The following is a 6,379-nucleotide window of genomic DNA, read 5'->3' as shown; positions in this document are numbered from 1 at the left end:
CGTCTCATTTAGATGGTGCCCTATTTAACGTGAATGCAGCTGTCTCTAATGCATAACCCCAAAATGATAGTGGTAAATCAGTAAGAGACATCATAGATCGCACCATATCTAATAAAGTATGGTTACGACATTCGGACACACCATTACACTATGGTGTTCCATGTGGCGTGAGTTGTGAAACTATTCCACATTGTTTCAAAGAAGACCAAACTCATAACTCAAATATTTTGTCTCCGCGATTAGATCATAGAAACTTTATTTTCTTGTTATGATGATTTTCCACTTCACTCTAAAATTCTTTAAACTTTTCAAATGTTTCAGACTTATGTTTCATTAAGTAGATATACCCATATCTGCTCAAATCATCTGTGAAGGTCAGAAAATAACGATACCCGCCGCGAGCCTCAACACTCATCGGATCACATACATCAGTATGTATTATTTCTAGTAAGTCAGTTGCTTGCTCCATTGTTCCGGAGAACTGAGTCTTAGTCATCTTGTCAATGAGGCATGGTTCGCAAGCATCAAATGATTCATAATCAAGTGATTCCAAAAGCCCATCAGCATGGAGTTTCTTCATGCGCTTTACACCAATATGACCTAAACGGCAGTGCCATAAATATGTTGCACGATCATTATCAACTTTGCATCTTTTGGCATCAATATTATGGATATGTGTATCAACACGATCGAGATTCAATAAACCATTTATTTTGAGTGTATGACCATAGAAGGTTTTATTCATGTAAATAGAACAACAATTGTTCTTTGACTTAAATGAATAACCATATTGCAATAACATGATCCAATCATATTTATGCTCAACGCAAACACTAAATAACATTTATTTTAGGTTCAACACTAATCCTAAAGATAAAGGGAGTGTGCGATGGTGATCTTTATCATACTTGGAATCACACATCGTCACCTCGCTCTTAACTAGTCTCTGTTTATTTTGCAACTCCTGTTTCGAGTTACTACTCTTAGCAACTGAACCAGTATCAAATACCGAGGGGTTGCTATAAACACTAGTAAAATACACATCAATAACATGTATATCAAATATACCTTTGTTCACTTTGCCATCCTTATTATCCGCCAAGTATCTAGGGCAGTTCCACTTCCAATGATCATTTCCTTTGCAGTTAGAAGCACTCAGTTTCAGGCTTGGGTCTAGATTTGGGCTTCTTCATGGGAGTGGCAACTTTCTTGCCATTCGTCTTGAAGTTCCCTTTCTTTCCCTTGCCCTTTTAATTGAAACTAGTGGTCTTGTCAACCATCAACACTTGATGCTTTTCTTGATTTCTACCTTCGCCGATTTCAGCATCGCGAAGAGCTTGGGAATCGTTTCCGTTATCCCTTGCATATTATAGTTTATCACAAAGTTCTAGTAACTTGGTGATAGTGACTAGAGAACTCTGTCAATCACAATCTTATCTGGAATATTAACTCTCACTTGATTCAAGTGATTGTAGTACTCAGACATTCTGAGCACATGCTCACTAGCTGAGCTATTCTCCTCCATCTTGTAGGCAAAGTACTTTGTCGGAGGTCTCATACCTCTTAACACGGGCATGAGTCTGAAATACCAATTTCAACTCTTGGAACATCTCATATGCTCCATGTCGTTCAAAATATTTTTAAAGTCCCGGTTCTAAGCCGTAAAGCATGGTGCACTAAACTATCAAGTAGTCATCATACCGAGCTTGTCAAACGTTCATAATGTTTGTATCTGCTCCTACAATAGGTTCGTCACCTAGCGATGCATCAAGGACATAATTCTTCTATGCAACAGTGAGGATAATCCTCAGATCACGGACACAGTCCACATCATTGCTACTATCATCTTTCAACTTATTTTTCTCTAGGAACATATCAATAATAAAACAAGGGAGATATACGCGAGCTATTGATCTACAACATAGATATGCAAAAACTATCAGGACTAAGTTCATGATAAATTAAAGTTCAATTAATCATATTACTTAAGAACTCCCACTTAGATAGACATCCCTCTAATCATCTAAGTGATCACGTGATCCAAATAAACTAAACCATGTCCGATCATCACGTGAGATGGAGTAGTTTTCAATGGTGAACATCATTATGTTGATCATATCTACTATATGATTCACGCTCGACCTTTCGGTCTCAGTGTTCCGAGGCCATATCTGCATATGCTAGGCTCGTCAAGTTTAACCTGAGTATTCTGCATGTGCAGAACTGGCTTGCACCCGTTGTATGTGAACGTAGAGCTTATCACACCCGATCATCACGTGGTGTCTCGGCACGACGAACAGTAGCAACGATGCATACTCAGGGAGAACACTTATACCTTAAAATTTAGTTAGAGATCATCTTATAATGCTACTGTCGTACTAAGCAAAATAAGATGCATAAAGGATAAACATCACATGCAATCAAATAAGTGATATGATATGGCCATCATCATCTTGTGCTTTTGATCTCCATCTCCAAAGCACCGTAATGATCACCATCGTCACCAGCTTGACACCTTGATCTCCATCGAAGCATCGTTGTCGTCTCGCCAACTATTGCTTCTACGACTATCGCTACCTCTTAGTGATAAAGTAAAGCAATTACATGGCGATTGCATTTCATACAATAAAGCGACAACCATATGGCTCCTGCCAGTTGCCGATAACTGTTACAAAACATGATCATCTCATACAACAATTTATATCATCACATCTTGACCATATCACATCACAACAAGCCCTGCAAAAACAAGTTAGACGTCCTCTACTTTGTTTTTGCATGTTTTACATGGCTGCTACGGGCTTCTAGCAAAACCGTTCTTACCTACGCATCAAAACCACAATGATTTTTCGTCAAGTGTGCTGATTTAACCTTCAACAAGGACCGGGCGTAGTCAAACTCGATTCAACTAAAGCTAGAGAAACAGACACCCACTAGCCACCTGTGTGCGAAGCACGGCGGTAGAACCAGTCTTATGAACATGGTCATGTAATGTCGGTCTGTGCCGCTTCATCCAACAATACCGCCGAATCAAAGTATGACATGCTGGTAAGCAGTATGACTATTATCACCCACAACTCTCTATGTTCTACTCGTGCATATAACATCTACGCTTAGACCTAGCTCGGATGCCACTGTTGGGGAACACAGTATTTCAAAAATTTACCTACAATCACGCAAGATCTATCTAGGAGATGTATAGCAACGAGAGGGGTGAGTGTGTCTATGTACCCTCATAGACCGAAAGCGAAAGTGTTTAGTAACGCGGTTGATGTAGTCAAACGTCTTCATGATCCAACCGATTCAAGTACCGAACGCACGACACCTCCATGATCAGCATATGTTCAGCTCGGTGACGTCCCTCGTACTCTTGATCCAGCTGAGGCCGAGGGTGACTTTCGTCAGCGGGATGGTGACGATGATGATGAAGTTACCGGCGCAGGGCTTCGCCTAAGGACTACAACGATATGACCGGGGTGTGTAACTGTGGAGGGGGGCACCACACATAGCTAAAAGATCTACTTGTGTGTCTATGGGGTGCCTCCTGGCCACATATATAAAGGAGGGAAAGGGATAGGCAGCCAGCCCTAGGGGGGCGCCAAGGTGTGGAGTCCTAGTAGGATTCCACCTCCCACACGGAGTAGGGAAGGGGGAAGGGAGAAGGAGAAGGAAAGGGGGGCCGGGCGGCCCCATTCTCCTAGTCCTAATCGGCTTCCTGCCCTAGGGGGGCACAGCAGCCCCTTGTGGGCTGATGTGCTTCCCTCTTATGGCCCATAAGGCCCATAACTTCTCCCGGGGGGTTCCGGTAACCTCCCGGTACTCCGGAAAAATGCCTAAACCTCTCAGAACCATTTCAATGTTCAAATGCAACCTTTCAATATATGAATCTTTACCTCTCAACCATTTCGAGACTCCTCGTCATGTCCGTGATCTCATCCGGGACTCTGAACAAACTTCGGTTCATCAAATCACATAACTCATAATACAAATCGTCATCGAACGTTAAGCGTGCGGACCCTACGGGTTCGTGAACTATGTAGACATGACCGAGACACATCTCCAGTCAATAACCAATAGCGGAACATGGATGCTCATATTGGCTCCTACATATTCTATGAAGATCTTTATCGGTCAAACCGCATAACAACATACGTTGTTCCCTTTGTCATCGGTATGTTACTTGTCCGAAATTTGATCGTTGGTATCATCATACCTATTTCAATCTCGTTACCGGCAAGTTTCTTACTCGTTCTGTAATGCATCATCTCGTAACTAACTCATTAGTCACATTGCTTGCAAGGCTTATAGTGATGTGCATTACCGAGAGGGCCCAGAGGTACCTCTCCGAAACACGGAGTGACAAATCATAATCTCGACCTATGCCAACTCAACAAACACCAACGGAGACGCCTGTAGAGCATGTTTATAATCACCCAGTTACGTTGTGACGTTTGATAGCACATTAATGTTCCTCCGGTATTCGGGAGTTGCATAATCTCATAGTCATAGGAACATGTATAAGTCATGAAGAAAGCAATATCAATAAACTAAACGATCATAGTGCTAAGCTAACGGATGAGTCTTGTCCATCACATCATTCTCTAATGATGTGATCCCGTTCATCAAATGACAACACATGTCTATGGCTAGGAAACTTAATCATCTTTGATTAACGAGCTAGTCAAGTAGAGGCATAGTAGGGACACTCTGTTTTGTCTATATATTCACACATGTACTAAGTTTTCGGTTAATACAATTCTAGCATGAATAATAAACATTTATCATGCTATAAGGAAATATAAATAACAACTTTATTATTGCCTCTAGGGCATATTTCCTTCACGAAAATTTTGAAACACGAACATTTTTTGCAAATCTGAACAAAATTTGAAAACGAGAATTTTTTTTTTAAATTACTGAAAAAAATTGAACCATGAATATTTTTAAAATTATGAGCAAAAGTTTGAAACAAGGAATTTTTATAAAATTTCTAAAAAGACTTTTTGAAACACGAACATTTTTTGAAATTGTGAACAACATTTGTAAAAAGAGCATTTTATGAAATTTCTAAAAAGACTTTTTGGCACACAAACATTGTTTGAAATTCTGAACAAAATTGGTAAACGAGAACATTTTTTCCAAATTACTGAACATTTTTTAAAACACGAACATTTTTAAAATTCTGAACAAGATTCAAAAACAAGAATGTTTTATTAAATTTCGAAAAATACTTTTTGAAACACGAACATTTTTTAAAATTCTAAACAAAATTTGAAAATGAGAACATTTTTTGTAATTTCTTATATATTTTTAAAATTTGGAGCAAATATTGAAAACAACAACATGTTATAAAGTTCTGCATAAATATTTGAAATTTTCAAAAAAAGAAACAAGAAAGGGAAAAAAACGAAATGGCAAAGAAAAGAAAACAGAAAAATAAAAAGAAAAAAACTAAAACGAAAAGAAGAAACAGAAAAAGAAAAGAAACAAAAAGGGAAATGAGGAAATACAAAAACCGGTCCAGGAACCTTCTAGAAGGTTTTCAAAACTCGAAAAAACCGGCTGGAAACCAGAAGATTCCCAAAACAGGAATCTCTCAATCGTTTGAACGGGCCCTCCCATCCGAACGCTCGTCGATGTGCCCCTGTGTGTCGCCTTGACTACTTGCGGCAGTGAGGCAGATGGGAACTTCCTTATATCTCCCTTATAGGGAGTTGTACGTACCCGTCGCCTAAGGCGTAAGGCGCAAAGCGACCGGGCCGGCCCTGTACTGTAGCAGGTTGTGAGTTTGTTCTTTCTCTTTTCCGGTTTTCAGTGTTTTCGGCCCAGTTTTTTTTGTGTGGGTTTCTTCCCCGGTTTTCACTGCTGGTGGCCGGGTTTTTTCGTTCTGTTTTTTCCCTGGTTTTCTATTTCTTCACTGGGGTTTTTCGGTTACTTGTTTCCTTTTTCTCTTTGGTTTTACTTTTTTATTCCCTTTTTACAACACATATCTACATTTTTGTTACACATTACACATTTTTCATATACGTCAACATATTTTAATACACGTTTAACATTTTTAAATACACATGATTAACAACTTTTTTAATTAGTGTCATCAATGTCTATTGTTTTCATACATATTGTACATTTTTGGTATATATCTAAAATATTTTTTATACAAATTAAATATTATATATAATCATTTTTTGCAAGTATATGTTTTGGTGTCTACTTTTCTTCATAGACATCATACATTTTTCTTATACATCTGATACAATATTTATACAAGTTTAACATTTATATATACACGTTTACATTTTCCAAATACATGATTAATATTTTAAAACATATAGTTTCGGGTGTCTAATTTTCCACACATATTTATCCATTTTTTTAT

This window comes from Triticum urartu, chromosome 6 (genome assembly GCF_003073215.2).
Source record: "Triticum urartu cultivar G1812 chromosome 6, Tu2.1, whole genome shotgun sequence".
NCBI lineage: Eukaryota > Viridiplantae > Streptophyta > Magnoliopsida > Poales > Poaceae > Triticum > Triticum urartu.
This window is presented reverse-complemented; position numbering follows the sequence as displayed.